The following is a 26,156-nucleotide window of genomic DNA, read 5'->3' as shown; positions in this document are numbered from 1 at the left end:
CGCCCTCACCCCCCCCCGCCACGCCCACTCGGTCCAAAAGCCACAGAGCAAGGTCTGAGGTGGCTGGGCAAACCCAGAGTGCGCCATTTAGTCCACCTAATTATTGACAGTCTCCTCCACAGCGGGTACCCTTACTGTACATTCAAATAAGACACAGATATCTTCACAGTCTGCGCCCATTCAGAGAAATCCATCCATATTCAATACTTCTTTCCCATACTTCCTCATCTCCAATCTTCCAGTCCCATTCCATCTAGAAAAACCATTAGCAACTGCCCATTCTGGTCATTTCTCACACCAGACATGGCAGATAAATATACTATTCAAATTATGCCCACTTAGAAGATTTTCCTTTACCCTTGACTGTCCTTCAGACCCCTGAGAGGAGCTGAGGAAGCCACTGTGCTGCCAGAGGTAGATTCTAGAAAAGTCTCCCATGCTTCAGGTGCCTGATAGGGGAACAAAATTTTTTCCTCCTTCAATGTCACTCCAGCACTTTTTCTACTGACAAAGCTTAACACTGTGATAGTTAACAAAAGAAGAATGTTTACTGTGTCAAAACCCACCTTCATAGAACAGGCACACAGAGTGAATGTGGAACTAAGAGTCATAACTCAATCACAGTACAGTTATTATATAATCGTCCTACCTCAGCTCAGAAATCCACTGCTCTGTCAACCACTGTGGCAACTGTACCTCCCATTTGGACTCGCATTAGATTGGAGATAGGTAAAGAGTAGAAGTTGTTGCCCCAAATAGAAGGAAAGAGTACTCTTCCCAAAAGAAGAGAGCAGTTCTGGGTTGTTCAGTTCAGTTCAGTCGTTCAGTCGTATGCGACTCTTTGCAACTCCATGAATCGCAGCACACCAGGCCTCCCTGTCCATCACCAACTCCTGGAGTTCACTCAGACTCACATCCATCAAGTCAGTGATGCCATCCAGCCATCTCATCCTCTGTCGTCCCCTTCTCCTCCTGCCCCCAATCCCTCCCAGCATCAGAGTCTTTTCCAATGAGTCAACTCTTCGCATGAGGTGGCCAAAGTACTGGAGTTTCAGCTTTAGCATCATTTCTTCCAAAGAAATCCCAGGGCTGATCTCCTTCAGAATGGACTGGTTGGATCTCCTTGCAGTCCAAGGGACTGCCAAGAGTCTTCTCCAACACCACAGTTCAAAAGCATCAATTCTTCGGCACTCAGCTTTCTTCACAGTCCAACTCTCACATCCATACATGACCACTGGAAAAACCATAGCCTTGACTAGATGGGCCTTTGTTGGCAAGTTGGACCTTTGTTCTGGGTTGACAAAACAATAAATGTTCCCTTCACATCATCCTTGGCTCCACAATACACACACACACACACACACACACAGTTTTCTCCATATTTATAGTTTCTCTTGACATAAAGTGATGATCTCATAAGAAATTGAAAATGTACTCAATTCCTACCCAGTGAGAGGAGAAAACTCAAAGTCATATCCAGCACAAATTCAGAGTTTTTGGGTGTAGTCAGTCTAACAGGTCCAGATGTAGCTAACTGATGAATAATAAATTTTTCCCAATACACAAATATACAATAAAGGAGTTGGGGTGGGATAAGAAAAACTAATGAGAAAGGGCAAAAAGGAGACACAACACATGATAGCTGTGAGATCACATCATATCCTGTTGGACAAGAGTAACAAGCAGAGAACTGAGATCTCTGGTGAGCCAATCAAAGTGTCCAGATTTCTTCTATCTATTATCCTCAAAGACCCTGCCTTAGAGGAGTGCTAAGAAGGAATCTCTTGGGACTGCCTCAGCAATTGAATTCATCTTCCTACAGAGACGGAGAATGGGACATTGTCTTTGAGGCAGTACACTGGTTGGTAGATGCTTTTTGCCAGAGTGAGGACTTTCTGGCAACACCTTCAAACTTACTTGGCTGCCAGTCAATGTCATTTGGGGGAAATCTATTAGCTTGTTATCAGAAATCTCATTGAGACATAAGCTTTGAATATGGACTCTGCCCTTCCTGTTTCTACCTCTTGGAAACTAACCTGGCAACTCCATCAATCTCCCTAGATCCCTGTGCACTGTCTTTGCCATAGACACTATCTGAGCACAGAGGGAGGGAACAGCTGGCATCATAAAATCAGGTTACAGTATCAGACTCTGCCCCATAAGTTGCACACTACTTAACTGGCAAACTGAGAGGAATTACTCTTTCAACTGGGGTACAGACTGTATAACAGGAGATATTCAAGAAGAATTCTAAGAAATGAGGATCCCTGACACCACTGCTCTGCTTGATCACTGCATTCATAGTTAATGTGTTAACTTCACGTGGGGTAGAAAATTTTGTTGTTTCAATTGGCAGAGTAGATATTATCTGATCTCTACTAGTGTAGGATAACTAAACCACTGGCAGAAAGGACTCCTCTTAACAATGCTGTTTAAGTACCATTCCACTACCACTTACCTCTTCAGAAAGGCTATGCTGAACAGTTTTTCTATATCAAAGCACTAAAGGAGATAAGTCAACATATTCCAATAGCCTGATTTTTTTTTTAGCTAAGTTCATAAAACTGGAGGCTTAATGGGCATAACTATGGTAAAGGATCAGATTTGTTACCAACCCAACACAAATATTTCTATAAATACAAAGTTGCATGTTTAGATGTAACAGTAATGTCAGATTACTGAAAGTCTCAAAATGTTCCTCTTGATTTCTATACCTATTTCATTGCTGATCAGTACAGTTTACAGATGGACTTTTGCCTTTATATCACATTTTAAACAGCATTTATCCAACTTATAAAGCTTACTGTTTTACCAGCCTAAATATCAATTTCTGTATTAATCAAGAGTCTTGGTTTGGCACAATGAGGTACCATCTTACGCCGGCCAGAATGGCTGCTATCAAAACGTCTACAAACAATAAATGCTGGAGAGGGTGCGGAGAAAAAGGAACCCTCTTACACTGTTGGTGGGAATGCAAAATAGTACAGCCACTATGGAGAACAGTGTGGAGATTCCTTAAAAAACTGGAAATAGAACTGCCATATGACCCACCAATCCCACTGCTGGGCATACACACTGAGGAAACCAGAATTGAAAGAGACACATGTATGCCAGTGTTCATTGCAGCACTGTTTACAATAGCCAGGACATGGAAGCAACCTAGATGTCCCTTGGCAGAAGACTGGATAAGAAAGCTGCGGTACATATACACAATGGAATATTACTCAGCTATTAAAAAGAATGCATTTGAGTCAGTTCTAATGAGGTGGATGAAACTGGAGCCTATTATACAGAGAGAAGTAAGTCAGAAAGAAAAACACCAATACAGTATATTAACACATATATATGGAACTTAGAAAGATGGTAACAATGACCCTATATGAGAAACAATGAAAGTGACACAGATATAAAGAACAGAATTTGGACTCCGTGAGAGAAGGCGAGGATAGGATGATTTGAGAGAATAGCATTGAAACATGTGTATTATCGTATGTGAAATAGATCGACAGTCCAGGTTTGATGCATGAAACAGGGTGCTCAGGGCTGGTGCACTGGGATGACCCTGAGGGATGGGATGGGAAGGGAGGTGGGAGGTGTACACATGTACACCCATGGCTGATTCATGTGAATGTATGGCAAAAACCACCACAATATTGTAAAGTGATTAGCCTCCAATTAAAATAAATAAATAATATATATTAAAAAAAAAGAGTCTTGGTTTAGAACATATGCTGTATATTCTAACTTTTCCTGGCACCTGGATAATAAATAATATTATAGCCTTAACTGGATCTTGACTAATGGAAATGGAGCACATTATAAGACTAGTGCAGCCCATGGGCTTTATCTCATTGTCTTCTTTCATCTTAAAATGAATTCCTTGGTCAGTAGAATGGTGTTTCAGCTAAAGCACTCAACAAGTCTATGGAGAATGGTCATCGTCGGGAGAATGGTTATCGTCGTTTAGTCGCTAAGCCAGGTCCAACTGTTTGCAACCCCATGGACTGTATAGCCCACCAGGCTCCTCTGTCCATGGGATTTTCCAGGCAAGAATACTGTAATGGGCTGCCATTTCCTTCTCTATAGAGAATGGTGCCTGCAGTAAAATCAAACCCAATTCCAGAATGAGGAAATACTATAATGAGGCAAATTCCTGAACTGTCTGTGACAAAAGGGGAGTCCAAAGCAGTTGACATGCTTGATACCAGCTATATTGCTGGTCTCCTATAAGGAAGGTGACACGTAAAGACCTTAGTCACGGTTACTGTAAAGCTGACTTATCCACAGTGGCAGTGATCATTGGAATAGAGCCTTTCTCCTGCCATTTCCTTGGTAAATCAGACCATGCCACTCTACCATTTAAAACCCTTCACTTCCCACAGCATTTGAAAGAAAATCCAAACTCTCTTACACATGGTCTGCAAGGCACTGAAGGTTCAAGCCTTAGTTTCTTGTCAACTTTGCCTCATGTCCGCTTCCCCTTGCACTGATCATGATGCCCCATCCAGGCTACTCAGTTCAGTTCAATTCAGTCGCTCAGTCGTGTCCGACTCTGCGACCCCATGAATCACAGCACGCCAGGCCTCCCTGTCCATCACCAACTCCTGGAGTTCAATCAAACTCATGTCTATCGAGTCGGTGATAGCATTCAGCCATCTCAACCTCTGTCGTCCCCTTCTCCTCCTGCCCCCAATCCCTCCCAGCCTCAGAGTCTTTTCCAATGAGTCAACTCTTCGCATGAGGTGGCCAAAGTATTGGAGTTTCGGCTTTAGCATCAGTCCTTCCAATGAACACCCAGGACTGATCTCCTTTAGGATGGACTGGTTGGACCTCCTTGCAGTCCAAGGGACTCTCAAGAGTCTTCTCCAACACCACAATTCAAAAGTATCAGTTCTTCGGCGCTCAGCTTTCTTCACAGTCCAACTCTCACATCCATACATGACCACTGGAAAAACCACAGCCTTGACTAGATGGACCTTTGTTGGCAAAGTAATATCTCTGCTTTTGAATATGCTGTCTAGGTTGGTCATAATTTTCCTTCCAAGGAGTAAGTGTCTTTTAAGTTCATGGCTGCAATCTCCCACAAAGATAGCTCTAGCCTGTCTTGTTCCCTCCACCTGGAACACTGGGCACCCCTTCCATTCCCATTCAGATAGCTTGTTTGTCTTCATTACACCTAATACAAGCTATAATTATTTAATACTGTTCAAAGAATAAATGAGTACACAAACTGAAACAGATCAAAGTTCCATAATTCTACAGTGCCTTTAAATGCTCACATATTTTACTGAATATTCAGAGTGGGAAGGAAAAGATCTATAGCCATCCTTGAAGACCCCATAAGTAGTGAAATACTCAAATGGTTGCCTACTCCCTAACCCCTCAGAAGTCAGCCCAAGTCATCTCTTTCAAAAAGGACTGTGGTATTAGCATGATTCATGCCGGATGCACACCAACCAGCGGCCAGGTATTCATGAGCCCCTTCGGGCCTTTTATTAAAATTAGAGCTGCCCACTGGCCTCATCCAGGGAGGTTTCTAACTGCAGCCCAACTCTAAGCAGAGGCCTGCGCCGGCCGGCCTGGGAGTGGGACTTGGGGGCGCGGCGGGTGTTCGCGCCGCTGCTTGGAGCTCCCGGACCGTTAGTCCCGTCTCGCTCTCGCAGGCAGCACCCTTCAAGTGGCCCCCGAGGGGCCCCGAGGGCCCAAGCGCAGCCGTTCAAACTGGCGAAGTGTGCGCCTCTCGGAGTCCCCCGGGTCATTCCAGGGCCACTTGGGCGCGGAGCTGCAGAAGGGCCTCAGTCCTCAGGCGCCCGGCTTCCGTGTGAGCAGAGCCGCCGCCGCCTCTGCCCAGCACCCCGGTGCCAGCGTGCAGCCGCCCTCTCCCTCCTCCCATCCTTCTTGGATCCAGCTACGCGGCTTAAAAGCCTCTCAAGTGCTTCCCGGCTTCCAAGGCAGAGTCCTGACCGCAAACCCAAGTTGAGTATGGTTGCCAAAGGGACAGGCGACAGAAATGCCACCTAACCCCCCTGCATGATCTATCACCTATCTATCTATCCATTCTTTTACCTGTCATATCCTATCACTGTATTTTAGGACTAGGATTAGCATTCCTTCACAAGAGCTTGATCACTTAAATTAACGCGTTTGTTTTAACCGAAAAAGCGAAGTCGGACTTTTTCAAGACAGAAAATGTATTCGTCAGAATTAGAAAACAACTTTGAGCTGTTGAGGACCAGCTTCGCTAACTATATTGAATGGTGGACCTTTTCCATGAATTGAATGAACTAACAGAAGTGGCAAGGTTTTGCCCCACCCCCACCCCTCAAAATAAAAACCCTAAAGTCCGTTTATATTACACTGTATGCCAGAAATTACGTACTCATGTGTAACTACTAGCTAAAAATGTACAAGGGATGCACAGTTTTTTCGCAATCTTTCCAGGCGGTTCTCAAGCAAAACAAGTCTAGCCTATTCCACACCTTTCCCCACTAGCCCCACCTCGTCAAGCCCTTAGGCAGGCCGGGCCGACCCGGACACCAGGAAGGAGGAAGGGAAAGTGGAGGAAAGGGCGGGGGAAAGTGACGGGAGCAGTGAGAGCCGGATATGACTGGCTAGCGAGGAACCCAGCAGGGCCCTGTCCGGCGGCGCTCTAGCCGCCGCGCGTTGTCTCTATGCTCCCCCGCGTCTGGTCTATTTATTGTCGCGGGGAAGCAGCGGCCGCCCTGTACCCGGAACAACAAAGCACGAAAGACGGAGCCCGAGCCTTGGGGGCTCCTAGCAACCGGCCGGGGCGGGAGTTCCATGGAGACTGGGGAGCGCGCTCGCCTCATCATCATCCTTATCCTCCAGCTTATCCTTCGCGTCCGCCGCAACCGGCAGCAGCGCTGCCGCCGCGTCCTCTGCCGCCGCCCGCTCTTCCCACGGTAACCCGGTCGGCGACCCTGGGCGGGGGGTAGCGCGGTCTTCGGGGCTGCCCAAGTGCCGGCTGCGGGGCGTCTTGGCGCGGGGCGGGCTTGTGCGGAGCCGCGGCCGTGCTCCTGATGGAGTGTGCGGGGGCGGATGCCGGGGCTGGGGGGAGAGCAGCTCCGATGCGGAAAATTGGTCCAGCGGCCGAGGGAGGGTCCAGCTTTCAGGAGGACGGGGTGATATTTGGGGATCTCGTCTGGGATAACGGGGTGGGGGTGGGGCGTCACTGCCTGGGAACGTTATCCGGCGGGATGTAGGATAAGAAAAGATATATTTTTATTTATTGGGTTAGCCACCACTGGGGAAGACTGGAGAAGGGAAATTCCCCATCTTTCTCTGTGGAGCCCTCACCCAGGGGACGGGAAATCGTGCAAAGATGCTAAAAGGGTCCGTTGCTTCCCAGAAAACTTCCTGCGGCCTCGGCCGCGGCGGGAAGGCTCCCAAATAGCACCTTGGTCGGTTCCTACTTTTGGCAATGCCTGCAGCACCTCCCCCCACCTTTTTTGTTGTTGTTGTTAGTAGTAGTAGTATTAACCAGAATTAGGCTTGATGAAGGATCTGGAACTGAGGAGAATAAAATAGGTAGGACGTAGGGCTAAGCAAGGTTGAGAACCGGGGTAAGAGGATAATAGCCAGTAAGAGGTCTAAAAGTAAATTCGATTGGAAATGACGGTTTTTAAACTCTCTCCTTCTGCCGAGATGTGCTTCTGCGGGCTCTGTCAGTGTGTTCATTGCAATAGGATTCAGACCGCAGCCAATCCACGTCTGTGAGCTCTCTGACTGCATCTGTCACCTGCAGTTCTAGAGAGACACTGGCAGTTGACCAGCGTGGGCTTGTGTATTTAGAGTTAAGGAGAGTGACTTAAAATTGACTCAAGGAAAGAAAAGGAAACGAGCTTGGTGTGATTTTTGTTTGCAGAAAGAATGACATTTTCCGTGGGGAAATTGAAAAAGAGAAATATGAGAAGGTTTAGCTATTTTAGCATAATCTGCATGCAGTCTTTTGGAAAGTTTGAGAAAATGGCAGTTAAATCGAAAAAGGACTTTTATCATCACTCTAGTTGAAAGAATTATTCACAGCTGATATCTTGCTTACCAGTTTGTGCCATCTCATTAGGCCTTAGGCCTCTGTTTAATGGTTTTATGCTTCCCAAACCTTTCTAGGTCAGTAAATGAGGTTTTCCTGTGGCATACTGAAATGGCCATATACGCATGCTACAGTAATACTATTTTTGTGTCCAGCGGAAACAAAGCTCTTTTAGTTGAAGATTAAAGATGAAAAGAAAATTGATAAATCACAGAAGCAATGATGTCAACCATGGTTTCTGTTTGTCCCTTACTTTTTTTTCCCTCTCACTTTTCCCCTAAGTCTGGCTTGTCTTAAGTAAAAACGTTTCATCCTGCTCCCCCAAACCCCTGCTTTTGTACTCTGCCCTCAAAGTCAGTCTCCGAGACTATTATGATCTGCTGCTCTGCGCTCTTGATTGGTTGATGTCAGAATCGAGTTTTTGACTCGGGTATTTTCATGGAATTGAGGTACAGTATCTCTTGTTAAACCAATTTCATATATGTGCAAAGAGGTGGGAAGATACCTTTAACAAAGATGCAAAATATAAATATTGTGTGTGTGTTAAGTTGCTTCAGTCGTGTCTGACTCTTTGCACCCCTTTGGACTGCACCCTGCCAGGCCTCTCTGTCCATGGGATTCTCTAGGCAAGGATACTGGAGTGGGTTGCGTGCGCTCCTCCAGACGATCTTCCCAACCCAGGGATCGAACCCGCATCTTGTGTTGGCAGGCAGATTCTTTACAACTGGCGCCACCTGGGATGCCCGGGAAGTACAAACATTGGGAAACTTAAAATTGCATTTTAAACCTCTTGAGAAGAAAAACCTAATATTGTCGTCTGTAGATTAGTGAGTCAAGGACTTTGGCTTACTCTCTTGTTTGAGGTTGTGCTGGGGGATGATGGCACTTGAGGTGCTGGAGGATGTTCTTGGTTCATGTGAGATTCAGTGAGTTCCCTCTGCCTCAGGGCTGCCGTCACACTCACTTCATTTAGATCTTAGTTGCTGCTGCCTCTTCCCTTTACCCCTTCTGTGTTTGAGGAAAAGGATTTAAGCCCCAGCTACCTCAGCTTCTACATTTATTAACAATCCCCGCTTTCCCTGCCATCTGCTCCAATATTTGCAGCATTTCGTGTTGTCTTAGTTCCTCCCTTCACCTAATCATGTCCCAATCAAAAATGATTCCTTATGCTGTTTGTATTATTTCTGTTTCTTAGGGAGTTTTCAACATATGTCCTTGGCCTGTGTATCCTTTTCATTAACGTTACTTTGTCTGTTGCATTTTCCTTCTGTATCCCTCCGCTTATATTGAGAATGGAGTATTCATGTCAGATGTTCTCTATTCATTCTGAACCAACAACTGTTGGTTGTATGATATGACAGGTAAGAGCCTTATGCTGAGAATCAAGACTGTACTGAAATAAGGCATGTAAAAACGTTTGAACTTTTAGGAATAAAAGGTGTTACAGAAGTCCAGTTAGTAACACTATAATTGAAGATGTAGTCACTTTTTTAAAAAAAAGATAAAAGATATAGTACAGCCCTCTCTGTTTTTAATTGAACCTTAGATTTTCAAAATTTGTACTCTAAAAACCTTGTCTTAACATCCAACTTTTCAGATCATTTTGCATCTGAGTACTTGACTGAAATTATGCTTTGCCAAATTAGAGGGGAAAACTAAGTGAGTCCCATAATTTTTTTTCATGTGTGGGAAATTGTCATATCAAAATTTTTATAGATGTATATATATAGAATGTATAGAATTTGCTATAAAGTAGTATGAATAAATAGGAAATTTACAGCTGAAAACTTCTGGAGAGTGTTCTTTCTTAGCATGAACGTGGCACATTATTTAAAAATCAGCGAATACTGTATAATTTAGTCAAGTGGGTATCAGTGCTGTTTTTTGGTGAAGGAGGCCTATAATTACCTAGTGATTGATTTCTTTCTGTTGCATCATAGCCCGTATGATGAATAATTGTTAAATGGATTTTAGAATTGATAATAGTAGAATGTTTCCACAGTGTTCTCAAAACCTGTAGTGCTTTGGCAGTTTAGCTGTATTGTAGCATTTGAATTAATAAAGATTTCCTGAAATTTACACCCATGTTTGTTGTACCTTTAATATGTCTGATGCCATGGTGTGTAAAGCTGTATTAAAGGTATCTCTCATCAGGTGCGTTTTTGTGCACTTGTAGATAGCAGGGAAATGACATAGGTAGACACCAAAACATGACAAACACAAATCTGGATTTTAAAGCCTTTATTACATGCTTCCTGGTGCTATACTTACTGGTGTACGGATTTCATCATGCCTGGTAAATTAGAAGTTTCTTGGGGATCAGGACTGTAAATTGCCATCCTGTTGTATGTTTGTGTGTGTGTGTTTTGAAGATTAACATTAATTAAAGGATATACATATTTTATTTCTTTCCTTTCAGGGACTTATCTAGTAGATGAAGGGAACTTTTAGACATCTAATCTAATTAGGAATCTAATCCTGATGCCTAAAATTAAACTTTTATATTGGCTGTATATTCTAAGCAACAAAATTTCTCAAACATGATTAGGGCTTTTTTTTTTTAACTAATTCAAATAATAAAAATAATGGTTTACTGCTTTGAGTTGATACAGTATTTGCTCTTGTCCCATGACTGTCACTTTGAGTAATTTCAAAAGGGTAAAAGAGTATATTTATCTGAGGTCTTCCCAGGCCATGTAGACAAATTTGATTCTTGTATTGTGACACAACCTTTGATTTAGAAGAAAAATGGAGTATGTTTGTATAGTTGTGAAAAAACAAGATTCCAGAACTGTGTCATAGTAGAAAGGAATCAGTTCAGGTCGTATCAAAAATTGTACCCATCTGGTCTTTTCATGTGGTTAACGGGTGATAAAATTCACAATTTGGTTTAAATGGCTTGTTTTGTAATGCGAAGTGTGCTGCTTGGGGATCCCACTAAATACTAAAAACAAAAACCATAACATGCTAAGGTGAATTCTGGGACAGTTCGAATCAGCCTTCATGTGTGAGTCCATAATGAAGCTATTTAAAATTTCACCCCCAAAAAATGCACCATAAAACTTTGACTGGCGACTTTGACCATGCAAATATTCATCTGTCAAGAAAGAATACTGAAAATCAGATTGCATCTTTATGGATGGTTTTCTCGGGACCTATATGGATGACTCTTTGTATTTTAATTGTCATCGTTACCATCATAGACTGCTGTCCATAGACACTGAGACCTGATACACCTTTGTTTTGTAATTCAGTAAGTGAGAACTGAGAACAGTTTAAAAGAAGTCAGAATTTGTTTTTATTAATGAAATGGTTTCAAAGAATCAGGCATTAACTTTCTTCCCTCTAATAAATTACAGTTTTCATTGTAAAATCAGTTTTGATCAAAATCTGTTATACTTTCTTGAGACTAGGCTTTGTATAGCGCTTGTATGGACTCTGGATACAGGCTGCCTGTGTTCAGTGTGGTGGCGATGCTGCTTATTAGCGGTATGGCCTTGAACAAGTCTTTTCACTGCCTTCATTCCCCAGTTGCTTAGCTGTAAAATGGGGTTAATGTTAGTACCACCTCATAGGGTTGCCGTGATAAGGAAGTGTAAAGCACTTAGCACAGTGTTGTGCGAAGTTAGCTGAAAAGATACTGGCTGGTGCTTGTTGCGGTGGCACAGTTAACTTTCTTTCTTTCAGTTGGAGGCGATTAAAACATTGGAACTCTTTGTAATGCTGCCTGTTGGACTCATGTCTGCTTGTTAGGTCTTCGGAGGGGAAAGGACTTTTGTTTTAATTTTGAATCGTCACACAGACATCTGGTTATCACTTATGGCAGATGGACTCAGTAAAAAGAGACATCTCTGTTTCTTGGAAAAGGAAGGCCAACAAAGGCTGGTCTGGCACCATGTTGCAGCTATTGAAATGCTATTTCCCTATGGACTTGACTGCTTGTTTAGTTGTATGGTACTTCTGAATAAAAGGAATAGACCCCAGTGGTTTCATTTAGCAGAATTAGTCTTTCTGTAGAATACACTGTTTTTACTTGTATAACCGTAGGTGATGGTAAACTTGAAACTTGCTGATGTCATTGTCAGACCATTTAGCTTGAGGTTTTTGTGTCAGTATAAATGTGCTCTTCATAGTAGCTTTCTTGTCATTTTAGATGTAGCTGAAACTGCTGCTCTGCTCTGATAATACAAGTAGCTCAGGAATGACTGCATATGATTGCAAGATTATTTGTTTATGATAAGGTTGACACCAAATACTGAGACTGCCTAATCAGGGAGTAACCTGATAAATATAGCTTTATTAGACTGCTGTTGAAATGGCTAATTTTTTTTAATGTTAAGTCCAAATGTTTTAGTTTAGTTATATGGACCTTTGAAATTATTGACTAGAAAATGACTATTTCTGCTTAAGTATAATAAATTGCAAACTGTTCTCTATTTTTGGCTAATGTATAGGTCTTAGTTTTTAGTTGAAATAATATTTTTTATAAGACATATGGAAGTTTATATAAAACACATTATTAAAAGTATGTTTTGCTTTCAATATACAGGGGTAAAATTTTATAATTCTTCCATATTGTGCAATTTTTGTTTTAGTTGGTTTTTATAACTCTCCCTCCCCCAGATTGGTAAATATGTTTGTGTTTAGAGGCGTGACTTTTGTTTTCCTTTTTGAAGAGAGTGACATCTAGTTGCTACTGTTGATTTCATTGAGTACTGATAACTACATTGGCCACAATAGAGGAAGTACTGATGTAATATTGTTAACATAATGCCTATAACCATCATGGAGTCCAGATCTAAAAAAATATTGAAATAAGCATAGAAATGATCCTGGCTGTTTCATATATATATTTTCATATATGTGTGTGTGTGTGTGTGCGCGTATACATACACATGTATGCTAAGTCACTTCAATCGTGTCTGACTCTGTGCGACCCCATAGACAGCAGCCCAACAGGCTCCCCCATCCCTGGGATTCTCCAGGCAAGAACACTGGAGTGGGTTGCCATTTCCTTCCCAATGCATGAAAGTGAAAAGTGAAAGTGAAGTCACTCAGTCATGTCCGACCCTCAGCGACCCCATGGACTGTAGCCTACCAGGCTCCTCCATCCATATATCCTTTAATTTTAGATATTCTGAGAACTGTATTGGGAACTTTTATGACAACAGGTCTTCAAGGTGTCAGTACTATTGCCCAGAATAAAAGCTAGGTGTTTTATTCTGCCACATGGTTAATATTTCCCTGGTGTTCTCAACATCACTCTTTTTCAGGGACAGGTGTTGCCATCTTTCAGACGTGAAGATAATAAAACCAGTGTGTAACCCCAAAGTGCAGATCTGAAGATGGGTGTTTGGTTTGTGAATATGGCCAACACTTAATAGATCCTGTCGTTGTTTGAACCTCTGTTTAGGTTCATGAGGAACCTGCAGCTTTTATGAAACAAGAACCTTTTCTTTTGAATTTGCCAAATACTTTTGTTGAGCCCAAAACCTTTTTTCTGTCACCTGCTTATGGCTGTGGTGAGCATCTTGTATATCTGTAGTTTCTTGTATGCATGTGCAGCCTAGTGAGGTGGTAATGAGCCTCCCTTAATTGCTTGTGGGTTGACCACATCCCAGGATGTGGCAGGTTAGGGTGATGGTAGGAGCCACAGCTATGTAGAAGACACAGTCACCAGTTCATTGGACCTTCCTGAAACAAACTTGGTGTGCTCATCTCAAAAGTCTGCCAGATTTCTTAATTCAGTTCTCTCCTCTTTTTTGTTGGTGGGGGAGAAGCTGAGATAAAGGATGTGACATGGTTCAACAATTCACAACTGATTTAAAAAAAAATCATATTAATCTATGAATAATGCTTTTTTCCATCATCACAGCAGCATATTGCCAGTATAAATCTTGTAATCTTGAAAATTCCACTTCAATGCATAGTGTAAACCTACTTTGGATAATTGTTAATTTGTCTATATATTAAGAATGCATGCCTTTAAAGTTACTCTTAGTAGGCTTTTTGTTTGGGGCCTGTTAAATTGGAAGAGTTTCAAATCTGTGAAACTATGTTCTTAATTTATCTGTATTGTATCCTCACTCTCACTTTATAAAGAGAGGAATAATGGCTTTATTATCAATCCATTCCTCCCCCACCCCATTCCCACTTAGCAGCCACCCAACTCCATAATTCTTTCTTTCAGTTGTCCTTTTGCATTTAATTCAGCAACTACTTATTGAGTTTAGGACCAAGTACCAGTTACTAACCCACATTCCAAAGATACACATTTATATTAAATCGTTCTCTTTAAGGATCACAGTGCCTACAGTCTAGTAGACAGTTAAGTACAGTCAGTACCTTTGCACTTGCTGTGCCCTCTACTTCGAGTCTCTTCTCTCAGTGTTTCATATAACTGGCTCCTCCTTAACCTTCAAGATCTCATTTTAAAAATAATTTTCATTTCTGAGGAAGTTAAGAGGCCTTCCTGGATCACTCTGAAGTTTCTCTCATGCCATTATAACATAGATCACATTCTCTAATTATTCTCATTGCTTGTCGTCTGTTTCTTCCACTGGAGGACAACTGTCAGGAGGGCTCCTTACCTGACCATTTTATTCTGAGCAAGTATTTCTGAGGGGATTAATTATTTGTTTTGGATACATTGGTTTAGCTCAATGAATATGCCTAACAGATAGGAATCTGGATTCAGTCTCTGATAGGTTAATATTGAAGTAAGACCTCTAAATTTATGGATAGTGATTGAAGCCTGGAAAGCTTAAATTAAAAAGTATTTAAGGCAATGATTTATAACCTTCAAAGATCTTAAATCCTTTTGAAAATATGAAGAAAATAATGGCCTCCTCAGATACGTATCCAGGTTAGTGTGGATATGGTTCCAAGGGAGTTTGCCCTCCAGAACCCGTTGCTGACCTTTTAAGGGAATGTCACTGACTTCCCTGAAGAATTTATGATTTAAGAGGCAGACAGAGCAATATTTGAGATAGGAGGAGAACCTAGGAAAGGTGCCTCAGAAGCCAAGGATAGGGAATAGTGAGGAAGAATTTGGGGAATCAGGGGTTCCCAGTGCTTTATGCTCTGCTGCTGCTAAGCGCTTCAGTCGTGTCCGACTCTGTGCGACCCCATAGATGGCAGCCCACCAGGCTCCCCCGTCCCTGGGATTCTCCAGGCAAGAACACTGGAGTGGGTTGCCATTTCCTTCTCCAATGCATGAAAGTGAAAAGTGAAAGTGAAGTCGCTTAGTCGTGTCCCGACTCTTCACGACCGCATGGACTGCAGCCTACCAGGTTCCTCCATCCATGGGATTTTCCAGGCAAGAGTACTGGAGTGGGGTGCCAGCACCTTCTTCGGCTTTATGCTCTGGAGTAGTCCAATAAAAGGAAGTGTCAGTGGTGACACTGGATTCAGCAAGGAGCAGTTTTTTGTAACACTTTATCCCAGGCAGAGGCAGAAGGCAGATTGTGACAATTTAAGGCATGAATCCGAGTTAAGGAAGCCACACATGGGAAACAGTGCAGGAATCTTGATGTTCTCTATGATAAACAGCCCTGGTGTGAGACTATAACCCATTTTAAGGACCTACTGAGAGGGAAGTTCCATCATTTTGTTGACCTGTTGTGGCGTTTCAGCCCAGTGGTTCTCAACTGACTGCCCCATTAGAAACAACTTGGAAATGTTTTTAAAATCAGAGCCATGCAAAGGTTAGTTAATCAATATCTCTGGGGCTTGTGCCTCTTTTATAGCTTTTATTTTGTTTTGTTTTGGCTTTTTCTTAGAATTAAGAACCAGTGTACCCATCAGAAAACCTCCTTATCACTCTTGTGTATTCTGTGTTAGAACACTTTCTTGTACATTATCATCAGTTACTTAGCTTACTGTCATGCTAGTTTTAAATCAGTTCCCTGTAGTCCTTTTTACATTGAATTTGAATTTCTAATTCAAAATATTTTTTGTGGCTTTCTTCTGATCTTTAGCCGAGTTGTACACATATGTCTTCTTTGGATGATACAGCCCTCAATCAGTGAAAGATCTGCCCATTTCTGAGTAAAACAAGAAATTCTTAATGGTGCCAACATGTGGAAAGTATTCACTCTGTAGTCCTGTTTGCTTTTATTTAAATGTTGCTTTTTTTCCCCCTAAATAGCAAAAACTGTTTTTTAACTAGAAAAGTTTGAACTCTGTACACTGTTTTCCAAATAGCTAATTTCATAATCTTACCTTCCTGTTTTTAAAATGGCAGTCATACATGACCCAGACCTTAAACAGTTTGTCTCCATTAAAACAGACATTTCATATGAAAGGTAAGCCTATAAAAGTGGTTGAAAGGAAACTGTCAAAATACGAAATTCAGCCTGTTGTGTTTTCACCTTGCAGTGCTTTCTCTGGATTAAATTCTTGATGAGCTGTCAGAAGTTCAAGCTTGAATGCTGCATTCACACCCTTGAAATAAAAATTAGAATATGGAGAAAAATGATCTTTATGCATGCCAGCCTTGACACCAGCCACAAGCTGGAAGAGGGTTTATTCAGTTTGTTAGCAACCTCATGAATTAACATTTTTACTTGCAAAGAAAACGATAATCTTAAAAGAGTCTGCTGTGTTAATAGCATCAGCATAATGATGAGATTAGTCACAAATTGTAGTTACTTATCATGGGTAACTTAAGGCAGATATCAAGATTCTCTATAAAGAGATAAACTTGCTGATTTTTTAAATGAAGTTTTCCTATTTTTCCAGGTACCTAGCTAAGTAAACATTAGCAAAATGTCTGTTTTGTAATTTGTTGTAGACTTGGTCAGACTCTTTCTTCTTGTCTATTCCTGTCTCCGTCTCCCCCATATTCCACTGCCCCCTCCAGAAAAACACCTGACATAGTCAACAACTACTTTTTGTGTTGGTTTGAGATGATTTTGTTATTGTTAGGGCTTTTTTTTTAAATTCACTGTTAAATTTAGTTGTTTTCTAAATCCTTACATCATTTACCAGATACATCAAAGTTGTTTTATTTTTACCCTTGCTTTTAGACCTGAAACAACATGATCTGTTTTTGCATTCCAAAGCTGGAGGACCACAATGAATAACTGGAAATCCTTTCCATTTTTGCACGTTTCTCTATCTATGGAAGATGAAGAAAGAATATAATAATAGAACAATAAGAATAGCTAAATTTGAATGCTTATCATGTACAAGTACTATGCTAAATGGTCTGCATGAAATTTTAGTTTTCCCAACACTTGGCGGTAGATGCTGTTACCTGTTATTTTATGGATGTGGAAGTTGAGGCACAAAGGCATTAAATAACTTTCCCAAGCCATATGACTGATAAGTGGTAGAGTCTGGATTTAACCCAAGTAATCTGCTCCGGAGCCTGGGCTCTTAAAACTTGTTTCTCTGTGCGTGTTTGGAGATACTGCTTTTTAATAATCTCAAGCTAACAGTTAACCTCTCACAGACACTTCATTGAATGTGTTTCACGTCTTGGGACCTATACCAAGACTTGGGTACAGAAATAAGTAAGAATTGATCATTCTTCTGAGGAGCTTATTGTCTACCACGGAGACACTGAAATATGAAATTCCACTGTAGTGTGAGCAAGTGCTGTGTAGTGGGTCCCCGGGCAGCATGGTCATGGGTCTCAGAGTGTCCATCATGGTAATGGATGCCCTGGCTCAGTCTTGGAGACCAGAGGTCTTAGTACCTTTGATTTCTTATTTTATCCAGCATGGTTTTAATTACCTTCTACATGTGGGTTTCTAAGATTTCACCTGCAGTCTAGACCTAGGCCTGTCCTGAGCAGTGGACTCTTACCTGATTGTTTCTCCTTGTGGATGTCTCACAAGTTCCTTCAAATCAACAGGTCAAAATCAGAATCCTTACCCCCTTGCAAACCTGCTCTGCCTCCAGTGTGTCTGTCCCAGTAGACGGCGTCTTAGGCCACAAACCTGGAGGCATACTCCATCTCCATTTTCCTCTTCTCTGTATCAGTCGCAAAGCTCTGTTCCCTCTGTCTCCTAAAGAAGTCTCTCTCTGACCTACCGCTTTGCCTCTTCATCCACCCTGCTCCCACTACTGTCCCTTCTCACCAGGACCGCAGCGGTGGACGTGACTGAGTTTTCTGCCCTTTCTTGCCTTGCATCCCATTCTCTTGTTAAAGAAATGGCAATGATAGAGTCTCATGAAAAGCAAATACGTTATGTCATTTCTTGCTTCTCTTTAGTCCACCAGTTTCTTGGAATAAATGTGAAAATCCTTAACATGGTCTGGAAGGCAGGACTTAACCCCTCCCTGCACCTCCAGCCTGGTCTCGTGCCCCTTTCCCTCTTCCCACTCTAGCCAGACTGGCCCTTCTTCACGTCTGAACAGTTCACATTCCTCTCAGAGCTAAGAAGGCCTGCTGTCCCCTCTGCCAAGCCTTCCTCACTACTGGATCCCCATCCACTAGGATGGGGCCTGATGCTTAGATTACCGTTTATTGTTCCAGAACTGATTATGAATGAAGGTAACTTGTAGAACAAGTAGGAATAAGCCAGGTGTAAAAATAGGCATTAATCATTTTTAGCTGAAGAAATAGCATAAGCAGGCAAAAGACTGATACTTCTTTACATATGAGCATTTATAAAATCAGTAGGATATCTCAGAAGGAAAATGAGCAAAGAATATGAGGCAATTAGCCTAGAGTAAATATAACTATTAATATTTGAAAAGTTCACTTTCATTAGTGTTCAAGGAAAATTAATGAATTCAATATTGCTGTTTTTCTTAGCAAAAGTTGCAGATATTTTTACAGAATCTTTTGTTGACTAGATGCAACAGCATATGCATATGATCTCAACCTTGTTTAGTATATACAAATAAATATGTGGACTTAGCAGCCTAAAAACATGTGCCCATATGAGCATAGAAAAACAGTAGTTAATACTCCATTGTGTATATGTACCAAAAAAAGAAAAACAGTAGTAATTATCACAGTGGTGGGACTATAGATGACTTTTTTTTCTTTAAATATTTCTTATGTAATCAGAAAATGACATATAATCTTTAAAAATCACGTTAAGACCACTTATTTGAAATACTAAGAAATCTAGCCAAAATAAATTTTTCTTTTACATAGTAAGGAATCTCTATGCCACATTTCTTCATCTTTGAGTTTGAATCCCCAAATTTCAAGTTGTATTCATCAAAATATACTTTATCCTCTTATAATAGTACATTAGTTAAAATTAATGTTAGCATTGACTAGTGTAATGTTACTTTAATAGAGCATATTATAATTTGTGCTGGAGAAGGAAATGGCAACCCGCTCCAGTATTCTTGCCTGAAAAGTCTCATAGACAGAGGAGCCTGGTGGGCTACAGTCCATGAGGTATCAAGGGCTCAGACACAACTTAGCGACTAAACCCCACACTATTATAATTTGTGAGGTGCTCATTAATCCCTCAAATCAGTCATATGGTGAGTAAATAGTGTTGTTTGTATTTTGCATATAAAGGTAAGAACAGTTTAGAGTCAGTCTGTGTCACATAGCATCCATTTTAGAGTCCACACCTTAACACCCAAGTTTTTTTACTTCACAGATACATTTTAGTACTTATTAAAATAGTGAAATCCTTTAACAGGCTACTGTTTAAACATTGTAAGTAAGTATTAGATTATGTATTCTCAAATTGCAAAATGCTTAGTTGCTCAGTTGTGTCCAACTCTTTACAACCCCATGGACTGTAGCCCACCAGGCTCCTCTGTCCATGTGGATTCTCCAGGCAAGAATACTGGAGTGTGTTGCCATGCCCTCCTCCAGGGGATCTTCCCAACCCAGGGATCAAACTCAGGTCTCCAGCATTGCAGGCGGATTTGTTTTTGTACTGGAACTTTTTTATGATAGTGTAAACCAGTGACTTAAGCACTCATTCTGAAAATCAGCATTGTTGAAATCTTCCTCCACCGCCTTTTAGGCATCATTACAGATATTTTTATTGACTGAAACATAAAATATACTTCTCCTTACTGATTTTTTAAATAGATGGTTGCTGGCAACCATCAGAGTTGTTTAAAAACCTGTACCTTTCTCTGTAATAATCTATAAGGGAAAAGAATCTGAAAAAGAATAGATGTATGTATATGTGTAACTAAATCATTTTGCTGTGCACTTGAAAGGAACACGACGTGTGAATTAACTGTACTCCAATGTAAAATAAAAACTAGAGAAAAACAGTATTTGTAATTTTCTTGATGTAGATTTTTTAAAATTGTAATAACTATTCTGATACACCAGTCTTCAGAATTGGTATTTAGAAAAAGTCAAAGGTAAAAGGTAGATATATATGTAGTGAAGATAGAGGATGGCATCACCAACTCAATGGACGTGAGTTTGAGCAAACTCTGGGAGAGAGTGAAGGACAGGCAAGCCTGGCGTGCTGCAGTCCATGGGGTCACGAAGAGTTGGTCAAGACTTAGCAATGGAACAACAACAAATTACGGTTTTGTACATACTTTCTCTTTTACTTAAGCATTTGTTAACTGTTTTTTATATGATGTTTTTTAACTATATGATAGTTTTATAATATGTTTTTTAACTATATGATCCTTTCCTTCAGAATCCTTTCCTTTAGAATATACAAGGATTTTTGTGGTCAGGCATATTGTTAATAAAATTTTCTGCATGTGGCTAGAACACAAAAACGCCAACACCAAGAACTGTTGGTATAAAGTATAAGCTGTTGGGCCACACACAGAAGTGTCTTCACGATGCGATGTCACCAGGTCAGAGGGATTTTGCAGTTTGGTCATCTGCCTATGCTGTTGGCCCTCGGTGCGTCTAACTTCCTCTCTGTATTGTCCATTTGAATGCAAGTGCTTGTTGTAGGAAAAGTGGGGAGTTCAGAATGGGTTGTTAATTTAACTAAACTACATAATAGTTCTAGACTGAAAATTGAAATTTAGTATGTAATTCCTAGATGTGTCTAGAGTATGTCTTCATCTAAGATGTTGGAATCCTGGGATTTGAGAGTTAGATGGGCATCTTAGAAACCATCTAGTCACATCTTTTACCGAATAAAAAACTCATTCTCTAACACTCCAGTTCGTCTTGCCCTGCCTCCGTTTTTTTGGCCACTTATCTTCCATGGAGCCTACTGCGTTGCAGGTATTTGGTTTTTGGTGTGGCTTCATAAGGTCTCCTCTGGGCCTTCATTTGGATTTTTCAGTTTCCTTTTTATTCAGACATCTGAAAGCAACTGCTGTCTTTCCTGTCTTGTGCTAAATATCCTGAGACTTTCCTCACAAGTATTTTTATATCTCATGCCACCCTACTTTCCTCTGGATATCTGGATATCGGTGGCCTCTTTAAATGATAAGGTCAGGATATTCTAGATGTTTTAGTAGCAAAGAGGCTAGTAATTCCTTTGCTCTGAATACTCTTATCTGATCTGGTTTTTCTTTTAAAAAATATATATATAATTAATGCCCACATTGTCTTAGTGTGGCCTATTTGTGAGGAAATTTGTTTTTCTTTTTAAACAGCTTTTAAAAATTATTATGGACATTTTTTTAGACCAAAATGTAGGGAGAGCAGTGTGATGAATACCCTTATACCCTTTCGCCTAGATTTAATCATTGTTAAGAGTTGAGGCAGTAATATGGCATTTCTTTGTCTTAAAATTATACCTATGATCCAGATCTATTCTGTACTCAAATTGTCCAAATTTGTTTGGTTCCTGTGGCAAGATGCTAGATATTGAGGGGATCATCTGAAACTTTACCAAATCTGTTTGTTACTGAGTTCAGATAGTGATTCCAGACATGGCATTTTTCCCTTGACTATTTGAATATGCATATTAAAAAATAAGCATAATCGTCTGTATGACCACTCTATTATTTGGCCTAGGAAAATTAATAGCAGTTCCCTAATACTATCTAATATACTCAAATTATCTATCGTATTCAGATCTTAACACCTGTTTTGTTCAAACCAGGAGCCAATCAGGGACCATGGTATACAGATGTTTTGTTCATCTTAATAAAAATGTAAACTTTATTTACATTAGATGTCATTTTATTGATACTGCCCCATTGCACTAGCCCGGGGATCTGCAAACTTTTTCTTAGAGGACCATATAGTAACTACTTTAGGCTTGTGGGTCTTTTGGTCTTTGTCACAACTGCTAGGGCTTCCCTTGTGGCTCAGCTGGTAAAGAATCCGCCTGCAATGCAGGAGACCTGGGTTTGATCCCTGGGTTGGGAAGATCCCTTGGAGAAGGGAAAGGCTACCCACTTCAGTATTCTGGCCGGGAGAATTCCATGGACTGTATAGTCCATAGGGTAGCAAAGATTCAGACACCACTGAGTGCCTTTCACTTTCGCTGTAACAACTGCTCAGCTCTGCCACATAGTCATTAAGTAAACACATGGGCATGACTGTTTCAGTAAGATTAAAAAAAAAAAAATCAGGGCCTGGCCCACGGGTTGTTATGTTACTGACCCCTGCCTAACCTATTATGGTCTGTTTGTTTGTTTTTTTCTATCACTATGATTGTTCTCAAGTTTTGTGTCAGTTCATTAATACCATCTGGCTGCAATATTCTACCTGTGAATCCATTAAATGGCAATAGTTACCATTTAGTGAATACACACAGTATGCTGTGTACTTGACACAGATAATTAGTCTTTACTTCTTAAAAACACCCTGGGAGATAAGATGGGTGAGAAGAGAAGAGAAAATTAGGACTTAAGACAGAGGTTAGGTAACTTACCCAGTGTCACATACGTAAATGTGAACACTAGGTCAGCACCCTGTTTTATAAGGTTTATGGTGTACTATTAATATTAAATCTATGTGAAAGAAGACCCTCTTTGTAACAGGCAGAATATTAGCCTTTCTCCATCTCGGTCACAGGTGTGTATTGAGAGATGGTTGAGTAATCTGTTGGAATCAGGAACACAAAATATCTCTTTCCTAAACTGCTATTTTGGGAACTTTATAAAGAATATGCAGTTAGTTTGGGTGGCGTGTCTTGTTTGTAGAAAAGAACGACCCCCAGGACACCACCTGGGCTCACGCTGTGTTTGCAGCTGGACTGTGTCCAGTCTGCCTCTGTCTGCCATTTCTCAAATCATGGAGAGTAGTTCTGTGGTTAAACCTTAGAGGACCCACCCGCTGTATCCTCAGATCCAACTTAAGTACACTTAAAAGTAGCCAGAATCTACTGTTCTGTATTCTCAGTTTTATTTTACTTTATTCTTTTGGCTTTTGGTTAGATTTTAGGGCTAATTTTGCTTTGTTTTCATAACAATGCTTATTGTGCCCTTTTAGTTTAAAATATCTTTCCTAGTGTGCTCAGTTGCTAAGTCCTGTCCGACTCGTATGTGACCCCATGGACTGTAGCGGCCCACCAGGCTCCTTCATGTCTATGCCATTTCCCAGACAAGAACACTGACTAGTGGGTTGCCATTTCCTTCTTTCCTCCAGTGGGAAATTTTAAATGTAGCAGTGTTGGATGTAATTTGTCTTAAAAACCAGGAGGTGGCGATGTTTTCCAGTTGATGCTTTAAGGTTGTGGTTGGAATACCACCAGGAGGACCTAACTTGTCCATAAAAATCTGCTTCAACTCAGTAGTGTATCTTAATACAATGCTAGAAATATGTTATTTCCTGAAGTAGGACAGCTTCAACTTTCAACTTTGCTTTTTATTAGAAGGAAATACTTGACAAACTCATATTTGGCATTTACTTGAGAAACAGGACAAAACGCCTTGTTAAATCACGTCTCATTATTAGGCTTTGGACAGTGGGGAAATTACCAAAGTCACCCTGTTGCCAGTTCTCTGAATAGAATAATTGTGAACATTTTGGCATTTTTAGTACATACGTAGATATATAAACCAAAATGAACTCTATCAAATGTATGTTTGTTTTCACATTATGAACCTTTGTCTATATCCATGTAGTTATAATTTGTAAAGTCAGTTTAGTAGTCTGTTTTATTAGACTGGGCTATACTTTATTTAACCAACCCCTTCTGCATTGGCACGTAGGTTTCTGCTATTAACAGAATTGCAGTATATCATCTTTATTTATACTTTGCTCAGTTGAATAATTTCTCAAGATGCATTCATCAGCAATGTTTGATGTTTACCAGTATGAGTAGTGGTATCTCATTCTTTTAAGTTAGCACTTCCTCATTGCTAGTGATTTTAAAGCTATGTGTGTCTAAAGATAAATAATTAATAAATAAGTAGTCTTAAGAAAAATAATAATGGAAATGCAACTATTGTTAGAATCAAGGGATAGTGAAAACATTATATATCCAACTTCAGAAATACTGAATGCACTTGGTTATCACTCCTGTAAATGCTCATACAAGAAAAGAGAAAAAGTTCAAAACTGACATATTAAGCATCCAGCTTACTTTCCAATATAAGAAATCAAGAAAAGAGTAGATCTGTAGAAGGAAGAACACAAGGAAAAAAAAATTTAATAAAGAGGATCGAACTACCAATAGTTTGTCCTTTGAACAAACAAAAAATAGAAAAACTTTTCAGCAAGATTGATGATAGAAAAAAAAATCAGGGATAAATGATACTATGATGAAGAGATAAGTATACTGAAGTTGAGTTTTTAAAATTTGTAGGAAAACCACGAAAAATTATATGCCATAAAATGTTAAATTTTAGAAGAACTGGAAAATTTCCCAAGAAAATTTAATTTGGGAAAACTGATCAAGGAAGAAATAGAAGATATCAAATGTCTTAAAACTCTTACATTGAATTAACCTTTTAAAAAAAGGAACCAAGAAACAGGTCAAGATAGTTTTCAAATAAGGTCTTCTAAAACTGTCTTCCAGAGATTTTTTTTTTTTTTTTTAAAAGAAGAAAGCAACCTAACTTGTCTAGTAAGTGTGGTATCACCATGAATGATACTCAAACCAGATAAAGTCCAAGAAAGGATTATAGGTAAATTCTGCTTACAAAAATAGATGTATTAATCCAAAATGAAGTATTAGCAAGCCAAATCCATTAATGTATTTTTTTAATGATTTATTGGGTCCAAGGATACAGTGTGTATGTCATAACCTTAAGAGGAATATATGAGAATGATAAAACAGTTCCGTGAGAATAGAGTTTTCTCCAGAGAAAGGAATTGAGGACCTTATCTAGAAGAGCAGGAGGGGAGACATCCATTGTATTGTAAATTATATTTTTTAAGCTGGGTGGTAGGAACATAGATGTTTGTTTTTGTCATTTATGTTGTCTTAAGTATTTTGTGCTATAGTGTTAGCAGGCTTAACAGCTTTGTAAATTTAAATGCCACTTTAAAATGGTGTTCTTTTTTGTGGATTTGCTGAGACCTATTTCCCTTGGATGCATGCAAACAAGTTTAAAAGTTTTAAATGTGTAAGCCATCATGAAATATAGTAAAGAACACTACATATGCATTTTCATGGATATTAAGGGGCATGTAGGGAAGAAAAAGACTCTTAGCTCTTCTTCATTTAAATGAGAATGAGTGGCTTTGGAACTGAAGTTTCAGGCTTGCTTTTAGTTTCTTTTTTTCTTTCTGTTACATGTTGTTTTTCTTTAATAATAATGTATTATCATCAAGTAAACACTATTATGTTTAGTTTACCTCAATTCTGAGATTTAGTAGACTAGTGGCACTCACTCTGTTTTGGATTCATTTTGCTTCAAATTGATGGTTCCATTTTGACTTTAAAGCAGGCTGGACTTGACCTGAAGCACTTTCTTCAGGAGCTTTTAGTTTTGCTTTTTTTTTTTTCCATACCCAATATTAAAAAAAATAGTAGTTTGGGATTCTAGCTAATGAGAATTTTAATTTAACCTGAAGATTGAACTGTTGGATTTTGTAGCATTTATTCACGAAATAGTAATAGAACATTTTCAATGTATGAGATATGGTGCCAAGTCATGAATGTGAGTTTAAGATGTAGTCTTTAACCTTCAGAATATAATAAGTGAAATAGATGTTTAACTATAGGTACCATGAAAAGTGAAGTTGCTCAGTCATGTCCGACTCCTTGCAACCCCATGGACTGTAGCCTACCAGGCTCCTCTGTCCATGGGATTTTCTAGGCAAGAGTACTGGATG

General features: G+C 40.1%; 1 protein-coding gene across 1 annotated transcript in view; it reads left to right on the top strand.

Moving 5' to 3' along the window:
- Positions 1-6,663: 6,663 nt before the first annotated feature.
- TBPL1 (TBP-like 1) overlaps positions 6,664-26,156 on the top strand; it is a 41,349-nt gene continuing 21,856 nt past the window's right edge. The window contains exon 1 of the mRNA XM_010844267.1: positions 6,664-6,923. The gene's annotated coding sequence lies outside the window, so the exon portion shown is untranslated. The remainder of the gene's footprint in view (positions 6,924-26,156) is intronic.

Source organism: Bison bison, unplaced genomic scaffold, assembly GCF_000754665.1.
Source record: "Bison bison bison isolate TAMUID 2011002044 unplaced genomic scaffold, Bison_UMD1.0 scf7180017864198, whole genome shotgun sequence".
NCBI classification, from domain to species: Eukaryota; Metazoa; Chordata; class Mammalia; order Artiodactyla; family Bovidae; genus Bison; species Bison bison.
This window is presented reverse-complemented; position numbering and strand designations above follow the sequence as displayed.